Consider the following 20,424-nt stretch of genomic DNA (forward strand, 5'->3'; position numbering starts at 1 on the left):
TACATTGGAAGGATAATCAGAAAGACACAGGGGTTAATTTGCTAAGGTGGGAGTTTTTTTTAGAACTGGTGATGTTGCTCATAGCAAACAATCAGATTCTACTTAACATTTATCTAGTTGCTTCTAGAAGATAATATATAGAATCCGATTGGTTGCTGTGCGCAACATCACCACTTGTAAAAAAAACTCCCACGTTAGTAAATTTACCCCATAGACTTGGCCACTGATGCGGCCCACAGCGCAGTTTTCCTGCATCGGCAAACTGTGCACGTGCAGAGGCCGCATCACGCCTGTGCAACCTTACACATTGTGGCTGCATTTCGGAGACAGCATCGGGCATTTGCAGGGTGGGGACGTGGCGTTGCAGAGGCATTATGGGAGCACGTGTGACATCACACGCAGCTGCTACAATTGGAAAAAGCTGGATGTGCTGCCAGGGGTCAACCTTAGCCCGATGCAGCCACAATGTAATTGCGGACGCATCATGAGGTGGTGCCACACATGCTGGTCGACCTTGCCTTGTGCTGGGTGGTCCACAGAATATCAGGAGATGGATGCAGATCTAGCTGCGTCCATCTCTGAATAAGGTCCTAAACCAAAAGATGGCACCTAGAACCTATGAGTCCCGAGAACTGGTTGTTATGATGTCATTGGTATTATTCTTTAAGATGTTCCTTTGGTATAGGTCTCACATGTGACTGATGAGCCAAATGCCTTCCCACACAACACAGCCCAATGCCAAATGCCTTCCCATCTCCAGCTCTCTATTCTCTTCCAGCTAATTCCTTCTTTTCTTCTATATTCCCCCTGTTTTCACTTGGCTGATTCTCTTTGTCATCCCCTAGTTGGGGCGTAACCTAGAGAAAGTATAGATAAAGCTTATAGATACAGTAACATAGAGCTATGGCTTGACTATGACAATTGTATGTTCAATGTCAAATATATTTTAATATTACCACAAATACAAATGAAATATTGCCCTTGTTAATAAAAGTTGAGTTTTCAACCGCAAAATAGCAAGTTAGTAAAATACGTCTATTAAAATCAAATGGGAATCATCATCTCTGTTGCAGTCTAACCAGAAATGTGAATACACAGTCATGACTCCATATAATATAATAACCACACTGATGAATGAAGCACAGTACTGTCAACTGGAGCCAATCGGTGCTAGTGCTGCTGGTCATCATCAATATTGTGGTGTCTTATTGCACCACTCCTCCAACATCATTCAGAAGATATGTGTTCTATATAAAGTACTGTATCCGTCTGCATCCAGGTCTACTTTAGTCACAATTATCAGAATATTCCTACAGGTTGGGTGTCAAATGTCGACAGTTGTAATACTGACATTTATCATGTAGATAGTGATGAAATGTCAACATGTTAGAATGATTAGTCCTGGTGGGCCAGTGTTGACTTGCCTTCTTCTGGTCACTGTAGCAGCTCCGGAGGCGTGTTCCAGGTCCTCCAGCATTCCAGTAAGTATATTTCGCCTATTCCTAACACTAATTTCTACCCCTATCCCTCTCTCTAGTGCAGAACCCTAACCTCCCCCCGGCAGCCAAACCCTAACCCTCCCACCTGTAGCCTAAGCCTAATCTCCCTCACACAGCCTAACCCTAACCCTCCTGCCCGTTGCCTATGGGTGAATTAAATTTGCCGGTAATGGACCAATTCAATCAGTGGGGTTCACTCACGCGTGATTCCCTGCAGTCCTGCATATGAGTCCCCATGGCTAATTGAATACCAGCTAAGTCTAACCTTCCCTTGCAGCCTAAGTCTAACCTCCCCCCGCAGCCTAACCCTACCCCTCCCACCCACAGCCTAACCCTAATGTCGACAGTCTGACAATGCCATCATTTTACCTAGCGACATTTTGTGCATCCACATGTTTTCTGTTGAAATTTAAACTGTAGACATTGTGCTGCTGATATTATTGTATGAATGCTGACAGTGTTATTATCAACCTTAAGGCTACATCCCTACACCACAGTATTTTAACTACCTTTGCTCGTGCCTACTTACCCCCGTTCCATGCATATATATTTATGGTTCATATGTGATGTATGGACTAAGTATTGCACAGAAATAAAATAGCAGTACATCTAACTCTACATGAAGCCTAATTATTTTCATTGTACTTCTGATGCCAAAAGTTATTTATATAATAGGTAATGCTCATAAATAGCAAATCATTTGCATACTGTTTTGCATTACATTACAGTACAGTACAGTACACAACATGAGCGACGCTGCTATACTACATGAGGATAGCCTGATTAATATACACACATGGATGAACAAACTGGCCTTGCTTTGCATTTGTTATACACAGGTTAAAGATTAGATTGTAAATTGCAAATGAAGAAAATGAAATGTTTAGTATCAGTGATATATATATATATATATATATATATATAAAAGAAATGATATATAAAACCATTTTTTTCACTCTGAAATATTAAACTGAAATGTATAAAATCCATTCCACTCACTAGTAATCAATCCTTCGTAATAAGACAAGAAAAACATAACAGTCACAGAATCTTCCTCCAGGAAACCCATTTGTTAAAAGAAACAAAATAGAAGATTTTTGATCAATAGAAACTTGAACTCAATATCTGGCTCCACAGAAAAACAAATGTAAATGGAATTCCCTGCTTATCAATAATTCAATAGACCATTGTCAGAAAAGTATTTTATAGAGAACATAGACTTCATCATATTCTCAACCTTCTCATACATCAAGCAACATTCACTGTGGAGTAACTCCCACATATGATACATATTACTAAAATTCATTATCCATTTTCTTTGGTGTCGAGCTGAATATATTTCTGTTGGATTAAAGTGACAGCTGCTCCTGACGTGATGAATTGCTGTTGAGGTGGCTTCATTTTTCCCGTCTAACGTCTCTTGCTCTCTGAATTTTTGTGTGTGAATGTTTATGTCCTACAGTACTAATTACATTTCTTCACACCTGTTTCTTTATATATTTTAATTAGGATGTTCTAAAAAAAAGAGCAGAGGCACTGTAGTTTTTCTGGACCCCATTACCCGGGAATGTTGCCAAGTATGTTGGGGGAATGGGGCACCCTGTTGACGATACAGCACCACCTGCTGAAGGGGGTGTAGTCACTCTGGCTTGGGGGCATGGCTGTGCTTCTTGGCAACCCAATCCCCCAGACATACTGATGTTTTGGTACTTTGTACTCCTGAAAAAGGCCAGTGTAAGAGTGTAGTGAGATGTATATTTCACAGTAGATGGAAGGCAGTGGAGTAGACATGTTTATTGTGATACTCCACAACATTTTGAAAGTGTGCTTAATGCTGTGGTGGGTCACACTTTTATAAACAAATCCCACACTCTCCCCTTTTTATTTTATTAATATATATGATATTATTATTATTATAATTATTATTATTATTATTATTATAACCTTTATTTATATGATGCCACAAGGGCTCTACAGTGGATTATACAGTACATAAACACAAACAGTATGGACAAAACAGGAAAAATGTGACTTATACCACGGAACATTGCAGGACATGGTTTATAAACATTGCAGCATCAGCAGTCAGAATGCCCAAATAAGCAGCAGGGCAGCAGAACAAGGGTTTGGAGGCAGTTGAGAGGAGTTGATGGTATAGATGGGGGAAGGTAAAGCACCTGAGGGATGAGGGGACTTCTTGTGAGTTCTTACAGTCTAATATAGAAATATGAAATATTCATGGTTCAGCAATACATCTAGTGTATTTAAAATTGTTTAGAAAGACTACTTGCAGAGTGTATGCAATGCCAAACCCTCAAACCCTTTCTCAACTAACCAGTGCTGCTCATGCTTTTAACCCATAGCTGTATGCCTACTTGTTCTGTGGTTCTGGGCTGATTCTGAGATGAATGCAAAGTGTCTGACTTTGTGGACAGCCATGAAAGCTAGATTTAATGTAGTACCTGATGCTAATGTTAGGTTCCATATAGCTACTGTAAGGATCCATGAGTCTGCAAGCAGGAATCTATGCCAGCACTGACTGCCATATCTGTCATCATTAGTAATGGCCTTTGCCCCAATCCAATGTTTAAATGCAAGAGATCTGTCAGAATCAGGCTTTATCTCGCTGTGTGTGTGCAGCTCAGAATCACCTTAGCTACATGTGTAACGACTCCGGCCTACCGATCCTCCTGTTATGCCAATCTGACAATCGCCCCAATTGACACTTTCTAATTACCTCAGCATGTGTGGTTAATCAACATGGTTACTGCCACCAGCTGAAGTGACTTTTTGAGACAATGCCCAGGGCAAGCTTCAACTCTCACCCGCATACTCAATTATTTATACTAGAACAATAGGTAACATGGGCCGCTTAAGGTCTTGGGTTTGAAAACACAGAACCAGAACTAGAATTTAGTATTTAATTCAAGGATATCTTCATAGCTTATAGTTACAAAAAAGGTTACAAGATTTTAATAGTTTTTAAAAGATCACTCTAGTAATAACTTCAAGAAATAAAATAAGGGGAGAAAAAGCAAAGTTCAGATAACCTGTAGTGTTGAACAATGGTACGGAAGTGAGGCCTCTTCCTATAGCTTTGTTTCATTATGATCAAGTCTTTATGTCTATTGATCCACCTCACGACAAGGAACACAGTCTGTGGAGTGTTTCTCATATTTAAACCCACTCCAGTTCGCTCTCAGCTCCCAGGTATTTTAACCCTCCTAAAACCAGAAGGGATTGAGTGTAAGATTATGCTATGCGGTCCCTAGGTCACTCAAGCAGGAGATAATGCACTTATCTCTATTTCTGTTTGACGCTTAGAGATCTGGTCTTGTAATCAGACTGGTCCAGTTTTTACAACATGCTTCAATATGGCTCTTCTGGCCATATCGTCTCTGAGGGGTGTCCCCAGGGGCACTTAATTACTTGAAACTTAAAGGAATGGAATTCCAAGCAGTGCTATGTAGGTTTTAATGGCCTACTCAGGAAGGAGTGGTCTAAATGCTTTCTCCAAGCAATCTCTTTTCCCCTACAACAACGGAGATTGGACACCTCTGGTGGGTAGTGTGTCTCCTCTGGACTATATTGTAATCAAGTTCTGTCCCAGAACCTGGACTTAGATCAACAGCTCCACATAGAACACAGGGTCATTAGCATTTGGTCTCTGGAGTTATGGTGTGTACGAGTACATCCCAGCAAAGTAATTAACTTTCAACCATTTGTCATTCAATTTCTAAGACAATTTTTCTCGATACATTATACAGTACAAAAAAAAACAACCTTATCACGAGCTTCAGAGAGCAGCACCTCACGGTAGAACCCCTGTTAGTGGGAACAAAACAATGTGGACAAATGAAGAAGCCCGGAGGGCGCTAGAACATCAAAACCAATTGTCCATAAATAAGTCCATATGAATTTACGGATTTCAAGGCCAGATTATTTTCAACCGTTGTTTCTGATTGGACTTGATTGTAAATCCAACTTGGAGTGGGTATTCTTATCTCCTTTCAATCTATGTTCAGCAATACTCACCAAAGAGATGTAGACACCCAAAACAGAACCTTGGATTAATAAAATGTCCTATGTTTATTGATAACATCAAACATAAAATATAAGGTGAGACAATCTCTACATTACATACAAGGTATATTACAAGGAACAACCAAGTTGCACAAAGACAGATGTAAACCCAAGTGCCACCAACCACCCCAGGATGTGAGCTCAGTGGTGGGGACTCTCCAATGTGTACTGGGTGTCCTAATCACCTTGTTTCTTTAAAACCCTACGTGTTTTGTCCTTTTAACAGGACTTCCTCAGGGGTATATAAAGATCTAAAGATGTACAGTGTGGTGGATATTGATAATTTCCACCTACTTCACATCAAATCCGAGGGACAAATCATTAAAATACTGCAAGTAGTGGTGCCGGAAATGTGGCAACTCCACTGACCCAGTAATTTTATAAGTTTATACACTCCCCAAATTGGTAGTTAATTTTTATTGGAGAAAGACCACTGGTCAGACACGTCTCAAAGGATCAAGAGGCACAAACAACTGTGTGTGTCCACTACGATCCTATCACCTCAATGTCTGCAGTACAATATACAGTACATTAATACATCACCCAATGCAAATTATATTTTTTAATCATGCCCATTCTGACATAAAATTGGGCGTTTACTACAACATGCCCACAACATTGTCATGATACTCCCACAAGACAGACCTTGTATACATTGCCATCCAGTTTTGGAGCCTTCACGGAAACGCAGGTTCAGCAGAGGTCCATCCCTAGTATGAACATGAAGAATGAGTAAGAATGAGTTAAATCACACCTGTGCTTGCCCTGTATGATAAAAATTGACATTTGCATCTGTGTCTGACTCACAATCAGCCTCAGTACATGAAGCCCTTAGCTTCTGTTACAGACTATGTAACTGTTGACATAGAGGTTCACATTTTAACAGCCCGTTGTAGTGAGAGATTATTTTTTTTTCATTTATTTTGTACAAATTTACTAATCTATGCTAAATGATGTCCCCGGAAAGGAAGATTAGACTATCAATAACAGATTGCTACAGTGATTACATATATACTTACCTCCTGTTTTTACAGGTCAGCAAGGATTTTTAGACCCAGGGCACAGTCTATGAGAAAGTATATGTGACTATTGCTGTTTATGGCTTATACGTTGGCTAGCTGACTTCAAGCCTGCTTTTCAACTGGTTTTAATTAGTGATGAGCGGATTCGGTTTTACTCGGTTTTACTCGGTTTTACTCGGTTCTCAAAACGGCATCTTATTGGCTCACGGATGTCACGTGTTTTGGATAGCCAATAAGATGCCGTTTTGAGAACCGAGTAAAACCGAGTAAAACCGAACCTCGCTCATCACTAGTTTTAATCAGCCACAGGACCAGTGTAATACAGAGATACGGTTGTTAGGTCGACATAGCTTAGGTCGACAGTCGTTAGGTCGACCACTGAAAGGCGACATGTATTAGGTCGACATGGCCAATGGGTCGACATGGTCATTAGGTCGACATGTACTAGGTCGACAGGTCACAAGGTCGACATGAGTTTATCACATTTTCTTTATTTTTTAGGATTTTTTATACTTAACGATCCATGTGGACTATGATTGGAATGGTAACCTGTGCCGAGCTAAGCGAGGAACCTTGCCCAAAACATGGCGAGTGAAGCAAGCCATGCAAGGGGACACGGTGCACTAACTGGGGTTCCCCGTCACTTTACGAAGAAAACGACACCCAAAAAAGTTTAAAAAAACATGTCGACCTAATGACCATGTTGATCTGTTATCCATGTCGACCTAATGCATGTCGGCCTTTCATGGTCGACCTAATGACTGTCAACCTAAGTTGTGTCTACCCTACGACCCATACCCGTAATACATGAGTGGCCCAGTTTAAAGGGCTGGATTGGTAAGCCTACTTATAGGTAAGTAGGCACTGAAATGTATAAGGTGCAGATTTTTAAGCTCCAAATTCTCTTTTTTTAGATGTAAAAGATAAAATTATGATTTTAAGTCTCAATTATTACTTCATACAGGTCATCATATTTGTTGTCATCTGGGTACTGTACTGTGCTTGGCTCTAGTCAGGGCCGAGTTTTAGTCCCACTTTGGCAGGAAAGGGAGTGTTGTGGGCATGAAAGAAGTTTACAAACATCACTTTATTCTTCTTCAGTTTTTATTAGTGACAGAGAATATCAAACCATGTGCCACAGTATCTGCTTGGCCAACTCTGCCAGCTGGCTGGTATGGCTGCTCTTGTACTGGACAACTGTTAATTAGAGATAGCCATCTTCAAGGGGTTATGCCTGTATGTACAGTATATAACTAGGGATGAGCGGGTTCCGATTTTGAAAATCTGTGGGGTTCAGATTTTGAAAATCTTAACCCCACCGAACACTCCCGATCCGAGTCGGGAACCAAATCCGGCTCGAGTTTTCCCACCACACTCGGATCCCAGAACGAGGCAAAACGTAATCATCCTGGTGTCGGATTCATGCGAGATCCGGACTATGTATATTTCGCGCCTCCCGCCCCGCCATCTTCACTCCAGTCTTGGACAGTGTAGTGAGAGGACGTGTCTCCTCAGTGTCTGTGCGAGAAAGTGGCGTGGTGCATGGGGTGGTGACCTACTCTTTTGTATCATTCCAGTGGTACTGTCTTGTGCTGCATCAGTCCAGAGGTAGTGTCTTGTGCAGCATTAGTGCAGTCACAGTGGTGGTGTCCGGTGCTGCCATAAGACCAGTGATGCTGCTGTGTAAGTCCAGTACAGTGGTGCTGTCTTGTGCTGCATCAGTCCAGTGGTGGTGTCTTGTGCTGCATCAGTCCAGTGGTGGTGTCCTGTGCTGCCATAAGTCCAGTGATGCTGCTGTGTAAGTCCAGTCCAGTGGTGCTGTCTTGTGCTGCATCAGTCCAGTGGTGGTGTCTTGTGCTGCATCAGTCCAGTGGTGGTGTCTTGTGCTGCATCAGTTCAGTGGTGGTGTCCTGTGCTGCCATAAGTCCAGTGGTGCTGCTGTATAAGTCCAGTCCAGTGGTGCTGTCTTGTGCTGCATCAGTCCAGTGGTGGTGTCTTGTGCTGCCTCAGTCCAGTGGTCGTGTCCTGTGCTGCCATAAGTCAAGTGGTGCTGCCGTATAAGTCCAGTGGTACTGCCATGTAAGTCCAGCAGTACAGCCGTATAAGTCCAGCGGCACAGCCATAAAAGTCCAGCAGTACAGCTGTATAAGTCCGGCGTCACAGCCGTATAAGTCCAGCAGTACTGCCGTATAGGTCCAGCGATAAAGCCTTATTTAAGTCCAGTGGTACAGCCATATAAGTCCACTGGTACAGCTATATAAGTCCAGCGGTACAGCCTTATAAGTCCGGTGGTACAGCAGTATAAGTCCAGCGGTTCAGCCGTATAAGTCCAGCGGTATTGCCGTATAAGTCCTGCGGTACTGCCATATAAGTCCAGCGGTACTGCCATATAAGTCTAGTGGTACAGATGTATAAGTCCAGCGATACTGCCATATAAGTCCATTGGTACTACTGTGTAAGTCCAGTGGTGCTGTCCTGTGCTGTATATTATTTACTACAAATAAAGGGGTTAGTAATATTTAATCCAAATCTTTTTTTATATATATACACTGCTCAAAATAATAAAGGGAACACTTAAACAACACAATGTAACTCCAAGTCAATCACACTTCTGTGAAATCAAAACTGTCCACTTGGGAAGCAACACTGATTGACAATCAATTTCACATGCTGTTGTGCAAATGGAATAGACAACAGGTGGAAATTGTAGGCACTTAGCAAGACACCCCCAATAAAGGAGTTGTTCTGCAGGTGGTGACCACAGACCACTTCTCAGCTCCTATGCTTTCTGGCTGATGCTTTGGTCACTTTTGAAAGCTGGCGGTACTTTCACTCTAGTGGTAGCATGAGACGGAGTCTACAACCCACACAAGTGGCTCAGGTAGTGCAGCTCATCCAGGATGGCACATCAATGCGAGCTGTGGCAAGAAGGTTTGCTGTGTCTGTCAGCGTAGTGTCCAGAGCATGGAGGCGCTACCAGGAGACAGGCCAGTACATCAGGAGACATGGAGGAGGCTGTAGGAGGGCAACAACCCAGCAGCAGGACCGATACCTCCGCCTTTGTGCAAGGAGGTACAGGAGGAGCACTGCCAGAGCCCTGCAAAATGACCTCCAGCAAGCCAAAAATGTGCATGTGTCTACTCAAACGATCAGAAACAGACTCCATGAGGGTGGTATGAGGGCCCGACGTCCACAAGTGGGGGTTGTGCTTACAGCCCAACACCGTGCAGGACATTTGGCATTTGCCAGAGAACACCAGGATTGGCAAATTTGCCACTGGCGCCCTGTGCTCTTTACAGATGAAAGCAGGTTCTCACTGAGCACATGTGACAGATGTGACAGAGTCTGGAGACGCCAAGGAGAATGTTCTGCTGCCTGCAACATCCTCCAGCATGACTGGTTTGGCAGTGGGTCAGTAATGGTGTGGGATGGCATTTCTTTGGGGGGCCGCACAGCCCTCCATGTGCTCGCCAGAGGTAGCCTGACTGCCATTAGATACCGAGATGAGATCCTCAGACCCCTTGTGAGACCATATGCTGGTGCGGTTGGCCCTGGGTTCATCCTAATGCAAGACAATGCTAGACCTCATGTGGCTGGAGTGTGTCAGCAGTTCCTGCAAGACAAAGGCATTGATCCTATGGACTGGCCCGCCAGTTCCCCAGATCTGAATCCAATTGAGCACATCTGGGACATCATGTCTCACTCCATCCACCAACGCCACGTTGCACCACAGACTGTCCAGGAGTTGGCGGATGCTTTAGTCCAGGTCTGGGAGGAGATCCCTCAGGAGACCATCCGCCACCTCATCAGGAGCATGCCCAGGCATTGTAGGGAGGTCATACAGGCACGTGGAGGCCACACACACTACTGAGCCTCATTTTGACTTGTTTTAAGGACATTACATCAAAGTTGGATCAGCCTGTAGTGTGTTTTTCCACTTTAATTTTGAGTGTGACTCCAAATCCAGACCTCCATGGGTTAATAAATTTGATTTCCATTGATAATTTTTGTGTGATTTTGTTGTCAGCACATTCAACTATGTAAAGAACAAAGTATTTAATAAGAATATTTCATTCATTCAGATCTAGGATGTGTTATTTTAGTGTTCCCTTTATTTTTTTGAGCAGTGTATATACTGTATATATATATATATATATATATATATATATATATATATATATATATATATAGCTCTGAGCAGCCCTGAAAGCTTTTCAACAAAGAAGATTTTTAGCTTTTCTGACTGGGCTGGCAGCGCTGTATGTCAGAGTGACATTCAGCGCTGCAGCTCCATCACCTCCCAAGCGGCGCTGCACACTCACGTTGGTCTTGTTCCCGGGTACCTGCGGCGCAGGCGTCCTGAATTAGGCACAATCGCAAACTGCTCTCCTGGATCGTGTGGCTGCTACGCGGAGTAGGTAAGAGGGTCTCCTAGGCAAGACATGCCATTAAATCACGTTCCATCCGTGATCTGGGGAGACGGACCGCGGGCTGCCGTGGACACTGTCACTGGGCAGGTACACCACTAGACCACCAGGGCAATCGGAGCACAGATCAGGTGTATTAACACCTGTTTAATAAAGCTTCACAATACCCGAGGTGGAAGTCCAGCATAGGGGAGGCGGTGCTTGACATGTAGCCCCTCCCCCGGCCCAGGGCCCCATCACCTCACAGATTTCCCGCCCATCTCCTTTCCCTCCCTCCCTCACAGAGAGTCTGGGCTCCATGTTAAACAGCATAGCTGCAGCAGGTCTCCGGGATTGCAGGGGGAGGGTCTCCCATGTAAAGCTACCTGTGTACAGCGCTGAGACTTTACATTCACTTGAGTATCGTACATGTCTTAGATACAGCGTTAGTTGAGAAAAGGTGTACATTGCAGAGTATGTTGTACTCTGCTATATTGTATTCTGCTATATCCTCTGGTCTGTGACCGCACTGTGATATATATATATATATATATATATATATACACACACGCACACACACACACACACACACACACACACACACACACAGTATATATATATATATATATATATATATATGATGTAGATGAAAAACAGAGGTGGCAGTCAGAAACTTGTAATTTAAACCAGGATGTGAATTGTGAAAATACACATCTTGGTTTAAATTACAAGTCTCTGATTGCCGCCTCTGTTTTTCATCTACATTGCATAAGAGACGTGGCCCCTGGGGAAGGCACCGGAGCAAGTTACACTCTAAGGGGGAAGCCGTGAGTGCCAGAGTAACATTGTATGTATATACATATATATGGATCGCAATTTCTGCGTGTTAGCATAAACTGAGGAAGCCTCCTGCCAGCACAGCTTAGCTGCACCCACAGGAGGCCTGCTGCCATGTTCTCGATAATGGTGGCTGCATGTGACATCATGCAGCCGCCGTGATCATGCCCCCGACACGCCAACATTTGGCCGTCACTAACCCCCGTTCGTGCTGCACTGCCCCCACAACACTCTGCCTCCGCCATGGAAATGGAGCATTGCGCCTCCCCCCTCGCCACATGACTGCCTCTGCCTGATTGAAGAAGAGGTGATCGCATTTTCTGTGCCCCCCCCCCCCGCAGAAAGTGCAGGTGCATGTGCGGGGCGATCATAATAATTCAATTTGCGATCCAACCTGAATTAGCTCCTATCCCCTCTTTTATTCCAGAGGTTTTTGCTTTTTTCTGGCTTAATTATCGTACTGTGTTACCCATTTGTTGCATATATAATGTCTAACAGAAAGGGCAGTAAATCTGTGGAAGCTCCTGTATCATGCAGAGCATGCTCCAAGGATTTAGCAGTGGGGGAAGTGTTGTATAAGGGTCTGTGTACTGCTTGTCATACACCTCCCAGTCAGTCTGCAGCCCCTGCCAATAGTCAGGAGCCTCCACGGGCAGCATTCACTACCCTGCTGGGTACTCTAGTGGAACGCCTTGTGCCCCTATGGGGCCGCCTGTGCCATTACCCCCACAAATTGTTCCCATGGTTAATCCACCTTGGGCGGGACATTTTTCTAACCAACTGCAACAACTAAACCAGTCCCTGGTTAGACAGAAATCTACCTTGGGTCACTCCCATACGCCTGGTCCCCCAAAGCGGGCTGTTTCCTTCTCACAGTCTACAAACCTCTCTGATGTCTCATCAGAAGAGGAGGGGGAGCATACGGTCCTGTCAGACACTGAATCCTGTTTTACTGATGAGGATTCTCCCTTACAAACTGATGTCCCTGCCCTAGTGGTGGCTCTTAAGCATATCCTTCAAATCACAGATGAGGAGGATTCCACTGCTGTGGCAAAGAAAACTGATAAGTTTAAACAGCAGAAGGTGGTTAAAATTGTTCTACCTCATTCTGATCATTTAGTGGACATCAGATGGGACTCCTAGAAAGAAATTCCCTATACCCAAATGGGCATGGCTCGCTACCCTCTCCCTGCAGAGTTGTGTAACAAATGGGTGACAATGTCTATAATATTTGTCCTATTAAAAACACGTTAAAGGTTAAAGAACACAGTACGCAATTGGCGCAAAAGGTACCGCAAGGGTACGCCCTTAACTATACCTTAAGGAATGTACTTATACTGTAAACATTTGTGCAGTGATAATGTGTAGATGTAATGCAGTGTAACCTTGTTAGCTTAAAAGCTGTATGAGCGACTATGACGCTCTGAGAACCCCTTAGTAATACAATAATCAACCAAATACCGGTCTAAGGTTCTAACGCCTTTAGTGAGAGAATGAACGTTCAAAAAGAATAATACAATACAAGCTATACACTACCAAAATAACATAAAATATCTAACCAAGTAACTAACATATAATACAATAAAGACACAAGTACGTTTAAGGGGAAGGAGAGAGAGAGAGAGAATGGCTTACAATAACAATAAAGGCAATATGGTTGCAGAGAAACTTACACATGTGAGAAACAATCGCTGCGCAGTTAGTCAATGCTGAGAATCTTTGTGGAGAGAATACTTGAGCTTACCCATACTGGCTGTCCCTATATACACAACCCTACAATACCGCATGGGACAGAAGCTAGACTCCATTTTGGGAAAACTCCCATGATTCCAAAGACTGCAACACATGGTTCAAAGGGGGAGGAGAAAACACCCAGCAGCAGCCATTTTCTACAAACCAACTAATCTTATTCCACATTCCAATCCAACTAATTATATTCCACATTCCAATCCAACTAATTATATTCCACATTCCAATCCAACTTCCTAGAACCATCTTATTCAATTTCACATTCCAAACAACTCAATATCTCAATAATCAGAGCATATGGTATGCTGGCTATGCTATATGAATCATCACAAGACCTGATCACAATGTAACCACACATATCAGCCTGCCATTGCTACAAGCACATGACTACAGTAACAAAAGGAAGTATGTTTTGACTGCAAGCCTTCAGCAAGATGCATCATGTAAAACTACTATAATCTGTTATAAATCACCATCCATAAATGTATACCAGGAATACTATGCTACAGATTGTCTACTGTTCCAATTCATTACAGATTTCATAGAGTATTATCACCAACACATAACAATCACACAACTGCACAAGCCTCATTAACCTTAAGCCATTTGTATCTCCACTAACTATTCAATACCAATCATTTCACAACTACTTTAAACTATTCTATGCCAATCAGCCATGTGGATTCAATACTTAGCCTTTCGCTTGGAGCCTGGTGATAAGCAAGCCATTTCTTCTGGATGCCAGCTTGGTTCTGAGTGTAGCTACGGTACATCTCTACTCTGAGATCACAAGCAACTGAACTCTGACCTCTTCTCTTAGCCAGGAACTACTTTCCGGTTTGACTAGTTCCTGGGGGAGGGGTCTCTCTTGCTTTGTATATGCTGATCAGGTTCAGCCCTGAAAACTGCCAACTGTATCATTCATTGTTCTAACAAAGGGATTTTAGCTTTTATACATATAATCATATCTATCCGCTGCAATGTCCCACAGCTTCACAACAAGTATCAAATTAATCTACACACCAATCTGCTTGTTTCAATATTAAACATGACGGGTGTATCTGGTTCTGTTCAAATAATACACATTCATGACATTAATTCATTAGCTAATTTTAAATCTCCATGATGTCTGGTGCTTGATATTATTATAATTATGTACTGTATGAAATAAGTGTCGAATCCATCTCTGTGCCACGTCCGTGTAAATGCGTGTGTTACCATATATTGCTGTGCTCGCTGCGCATATTTGCAAGTATAGCGACTTAAATGTGTGCAGTTTGTATGTTCTCTCTATGTAATATTTTTGACTTTGACAGTCCACCCTTTGGCAGTCACCAATAACTGCCACTATCTAAACAATTTAAGCAGAAAAATATATGTCATCATGTAAGTACATTTCTATGATTGGGTAAGGGAGGAGAGAAGAAGGTAGGAAAAAGGTATGACCTAGTGAAATAGTAAAAGTATGTATGTATGAATCCATGTTTGGGGGGTCATGTATCATCGTGCCGTACATGTTTTAAATCAAGCTTCGAGGTATTGCGAAGTATACATTTGAATTCCTTCTTATCCCGTATTAAGGGTCTGTGGATGGGCTGTCAAACTTTACCGAGCTCTTTTCGGCTTTTGGTTGCAACAAAATGGGGAGCACATTTTAGTTGATGATACATGAATGGGGGGATATGTGAGTGCTGATATCTGTGCCTGTATTCCCTATCGACTATGTGTGTCATTACCTGAAGGTTGTAGAGATGAAGATAAAGAACAATTATGGAAAATGCAGTCATATTCTATGTGAGGTTAATGTACATTTGTTGATTGAAGTCTTGTCTTGATGTACATGTTGACTGCAGTCTTCTTTGGGCTTTTGTCAAAAGTGCGAGCAAAAGCTTTGTCAATGTCCATAGACTTACAAAAAGTGTTGGGCTAGCGTAATTTTAACGTTACTAGGGATAAGGGGATCTATGGCATAGTCCATCTGTTGTCTGTGTACAAGGTTGTCAAAACTTCTTCTTTAGTCTATCTGCTGTCTGTATACACGGTCGTCAAATTCCTCTTCCAAGCGGGTCTTTTTACCTTGGAGAAAAACAAAGGAGAAACAGGTGAAAGAAACGGACCGTGGAATCACATTTTCATCACAACAGTGTCTCTATCGTTGGGTCATAAATCAAATCAATTTTGTTATGCGATACAGTCATTACCTCAGGCAGTACTTTTCCAATATAACATAATCCTTCTGAGTTTGGGGCAAGCCGCTCATACGCCTTTCTCCCGCATATGAAATATGCATCATCGGGGAGAACATATGGGACGGAGTAGGACATAACCATATTACACATTTTCCATATGAAATCTCCTAACCCTAATTCTCCCATCTGTCTAGTACACGTATCTGTTTGTATGATATGTGCACAGTATCCTGGTGATACCTCTACAACTCTCATGATCCTACTTCCTAGGGTATACCTATATCGGAAAGATTTTCCACTACCGGCTATGTGGCGTATAAGCTCTGTATCTGTAGGCATTCTATCTGCTCTATATGAAAAGGTCATGGTTTGGTTTATTCCATGACGCTTCCCAATTTCCCGGCTTTCAGGGATTGGAAATGTTAAAACATATTAGGGATCTATCCACATGATATTGGTGGAGCTTCAAACTAGGAGGACTAGAGATATTAAACCTCCTGTCCACCGGCCTCCCACCACTTAGCTCAAGTACCTCCCCTATCGTTAAAAGGAAATGGTACTAGTCCTGGCTTGCTGTGGCCTTGAGGTACTTGAGAGCATACCCAACAATCTGTCTGATTTAACACTTTACCCACTAAGGAGTGATAGTCACTCAATGGGTGCCGGTCCATGTTAATGTTAAAACTGGACTGACATTTCTTGATGCACCCATCCTCTACTACACTGTCACAGAGTCTACAGATACAGTTCTCTTTTCAGCTAACAATCCTTCACAATGTTTACAAATAACATGGCTGCTAGATCGTTTCCGGTACTCGCCTTTGCTTGGTGATTGTGTTGCTATTGGAAATTTACACCTCCGTCTCAGTCATCAGAAACCCATTCTGGATCCTTTCTCGACCTCACTGGTACTCTCACCGAAACAGACTGCTCTGGTCAACATCAGGGTCAACATGAAAACACGGATCACAGTCTCTTGAGGCGAGTCCATCTTATAGGAGGAGAAAAGGAGAAATTTGTAATGGGGGTACAGGAAAACAGTTTGAGGGGGAGAGAAACTTGTTACGATAATTAGTTCTCTAGTCTTGTTGTTCTTCTTGTTCTGCTGTCATCTCAAAGGTGCTGTCTCTCAGTCTTCCAACCGAACACTCTGGTGATACAATATTTCTTCCAAACCAGCGATCTTTCTGTAAGGAGTAAAAATCTTGCATTACCATTTGTCTAACTAATGTGTGACATACCATCTGTAACGTTATGAGAACATGAGAAAGAAGAGAGAGAGAGAAAAAAAACAACGAGAGAGAGAGAACCGTTCATATATATATATGCATCACATAAATCAACAATAAACAACAACAGAAAAAAACATTTTTCAAAAAACATTGCCAGATCTTCCGTTCACCATCAGGCTGTCACATCTACATGTCCAATGGTATCCTTGCGCAGTCCCTCCCACCAGTATCTCCATATTCCACCCTTTGTATCTGGCCAGGATACATTGATGCGGGTAGGTCATGCTGGGGTTTGGTAGACTTCTGCAAAGACCAAGTAGTCAGGTGATGTTGGAGCTGTTGTGGTGAACATCGGAGATGGGGAAAAAAACACTTTACAGGTACATTACAACGTTTTACCCGGTCATTCCTGTGTCTTCAGGGAATGACCTCCCAATTTATTAACTATACCTCAGGCTTACCATCAGTCCTAGTGATCCCCTTTCCTGACTATATATTATGGGTGTGGCCCAAAATTCTTCCTATATGATCCCTGATTATAATTTGGTGTGTCATATTCATGCTCATATTCATGTCTAGGGGGTCTGACTTTATGTGGGCTGTTGCAGTTACTGGCATAATGCCCTTCTCTTTTGCAAAGATCACAAACCCTGGGCTTCCTCCAAGTGTCAGTGAAATGGGGTCTTGGTTGATTTGATGCCTCCTCAAACGCTTGGATGCTCATCACCATCAACCGCTTTCCCTGTACCTCCCTGATTCCTTGGATACCATGATTATGTCGTTGTCTAGGGGGTTGATATGATTTTTGTATTTTTCTTGATCTACAATCTCTTGCAAAGTGTCCCTCTTTATGACAATTGTAACAGACTTCCACATTTGAATTTCTCGCAGTGATGTGGGGCTTATGCTGGAGTGGTCTTGTGGTTAGGGCCTGTATACTTGCGGCCATTAACTTATCACTTTGTGACTCCCTGTATCTGGTGATATTCTGATCATGATCAATAGCGGCCTCTCTTAATGCGGCCACCGAGATATTTCTCCAGTTTGGGTTGGTGGTCTGTATCCTAGTTCTCAATACCTCCTTTAAACCATTCATTAATACCTTAACCGCTATTTCTCTATGCTGTGCATTAGTTTTGATGTCTGTGATCCCAGTGTTTCTAGCCATTACTTGCAGTGCTCGATTTAAATAATTAGAAATTCTTTCCCCTTCGTTTTGTCTTATGGAGAAAATTTCATTCCACTTGACAACGGCAGGGAAATATACTTCTAACTGTCGGTTAATCTGCTTAATACATTCCTGATTGTGTTCCTCCGTTTGAGGTACTTCTGTGTCTAATTGACAATCAGTAATAAATTTCGCAGGGTCAACACTGGAGGGCCAACATGCCCTCAGCACTGTCCGCCAATCTTTGTTGGTGGGTTCTGTGGCGTTTCCTAGTTCTTTAATAAACCTTTGACATGCGACTAGATTTTTCCTAGGATCAGGAAATTCAGACATAATTGATCTCAATTCGGTCCGGGACCAGAGACAGCGCATTGCACTGTCCCCGACGGGAATGATTCCCTGATCGTCAGTCTTCCCATTGGGGACTGTGATCACCCTGACAGGATCAAATTCAACTACATCATCTTGTGTTGGTCTTACAATATGGGGTACAATTGTTTGTGCGTGACATAAAACATTGTACGTACCTGTGGACACGACCTCACCTGACCCTCCGTTAGGGGGTTTGATTATTGCCTTTACCGATTTGGTCGTGTCCACCTGGATGTCTTGTGTGATGGCTGCTGGTAAAGGTGCCGACATCGTGCTGGGCTCACTTTCTTGCTTGTAGTCCTGAGGGAAGTTTGACATGGGGTGCGACTTGCACAGGTTAACATTTGTAATTTTTACACTTTCATTTTCATAAACATTATTACATTTGTTACTTTCATCCTTAATACAGTTACTAAGTGCATTTTTATCGTACAACATTGTGCCTTTCTCCGCAACCATAATCCTCTCCATTGCCATGTCTCTCCTCCCAAGATGAGAGTCAGATATGTCAGTTAAACTTCTTTGCATTTCACTTTCCTGTTGCCACAATTTTAAATAGTCATAATGTTTGATCCGTCTCTTTGCTGATTTAATGAGACCTATCCTTCTCCTTAGATTTTGTAACACATCTGGGCTAAAGCTACCTACCCGGGGAAACTTCTCCCCGTCATGCACAGTCATTCTTTCCCATTCATCACATAAAACCTGTGTGTGTGAACCGTATTTTTCACACATTACATACCTTGCCGACCCGATTGGCCGGTTTATTGAGTCAACCCGAACCGAGGTTGATCGCCCCCTACCTGAACAACTGGCCCCCATAACTTGCAGGTGTTGCTTTCACTACCTCTGACCTTCAAATCAGGGTCTTCAGCGAACCCTTACAAAGACCAAGATGTCCGGGGCAGGCCGGCGGCGAAGTTTACCGAGTACTCCACTCACTCCTCGCCCACGTTGGCCAGTACTGCAATCACTGTATCCAGAGCTGTTGTACCCAACCTAGGGCCCCTATGAACCTTTACTTACTGGGGCGTGTTGGACCTACCAGTCCCCAGCAAGTATCGGTTGTTGGATAGTTCCCGAGTGACCAGCGAACCTCCCTTAAAATAAAAAAAATTACACAAATCACGTTAGAGTGTACAAATAGCGTTTATGACCCCTCTAGCGTACGCAAATGATACTGGGTCAAATTACTAACTAATGCACACAATTACGTGCGGTACAATCGTTCGGCACATAAGCAACTAATCTTATGTGCGGAGCGACCAGTGGAATCGAAAATTGCGGCTGCGAATTCCTTCAGCCAGAGCTTTAATGGCCTATATGGGTTCTGCACCAACCCCCTGGGTTGTGCTCCTTTCTCTATAGCGGACTTCTTAGTCTGCTGTACCTGGACCTCCTGGTCTGTTCCGGACCTCCTGGTCTGTGCTACAGTAGACCTCCTGGTCTGCTATACTCTAATGCTCAAATTTATGTTTAACAAGGGATGCCTCCCCAGCCACCATGCACGTCACTTACATGTATGTACCTCACGAGAACTCGACTTCTTGTGGTTCAACCCAAAAATTGTAAAAACATATATATACAAACACACTCACCACATGTACACTTTACTTTTGTTTCTATTTCTGCGCAGAAATTTCTTTCCTTTAGACCAGATGAGTCGTAAATTTAGAGAAGGATCTATTAGTTTAAATTTCGGACACTAAAATTGACTTGCGCTATTTATCGCGTTGCCACCTTTTCGCCTGTTAAAATAATACTATAGTGTGATTTGAGTTACGTGGGTGTACCCAGACGCTACGTTGCGTAATATACGCTGCGTGCGTCGGCCTTTACGTTGCGTACACTAGTCTAACCCTTTTGT

General features: G+C 42.9%; 1 long non-coding RNA gene across 1 annotated transcript in view; it reads right to left on the bottom strand.

Moving 5' to 3' along the window:
• Positions 1-4,467: 4,467 nt before the first annotated feature.
• The window catches only part of LOC135043115 (uncharacterized), a 195,880-nt gene continuing 179,923 nt past the window's right edge, over positions 4,468-20,424 (bottom strand). The window contains exons 2-3 of the long non-coding RNA XR_010236446.1: positions 6,228-6,292; positions 4,468-5,563 (exon numbers count right to left, since the gene is read on the bottom strand). This is a non-coding gene — a long non-coding RNA (uncharacterized LOC135043115). The remainder of the gene's footprint in view (positions 5,564-6,227; positions 6,293-20,424) is intronic.

Source organism: Pseudophryne corroboree, chromosome 1, assembly GCF_028390025.1.
Source record: "Pseudophryne corroboree isolate aPseCor3 chromosome 1, aPseCor3.hap2, whole genome shotgun sequence".
Classification (NCBI taxonomy): domain Eukaryota; kingdom Metazoa; phylum Chordata; class Amphibia; order Anura; family Myobatrachidae; genus Pseudophryne; species Pseudophryne corroboree.